The sequence below is a fragment of the Sinocyclocheilus anshuiensis genome, unplaced genomic scaffold, assembly GCF_001515605.1.
Source record: "Sinocyclocheilus anshuiensis isolate Anshui unplaced genomic scaffold, SAMN03320099.WGS_v1.1 scaffold1495, whole genome shotgun sequence".
Classification (NCBI taxonomy): Eukaryota; Metazoa; Chordata; class Actinopteri; order Cypriniformes; family Cyprinidae; genus Sinocyclocheilus; species Sinocyclocheilus anshuiensis.
The window spans coordinates 257,150-257,407 of record NW_015558671.1 but is presented as its reverse complement, the minus strand read 5'-3'; positions in this window follow the sequence as shown (position 1 = coordinate 257,407).

Genomic DNA, 258 nt, shown 5'->3' with positions numbered 1-258 from the left:
TATGGTATTTTGATGTCATACACCGATCGGTCTGCACACGCAAACAAAGCCAAAACCTAGATATTTTAGGTAATATAGAAGTCCTGGCCAGGATGCGTCCTGGGAAAATGGCACGTATGGTCACCCTAACATATAACATATTGCTACTTGGCAGATAAGTATACATTCACCAGAGATCTTGCAATGCCTGCCTGTCAGTACTCAATCTTGGAGGTCAGCTATATCAAAAGACCTTGATAAGATGGTTGAGGTGTTTGA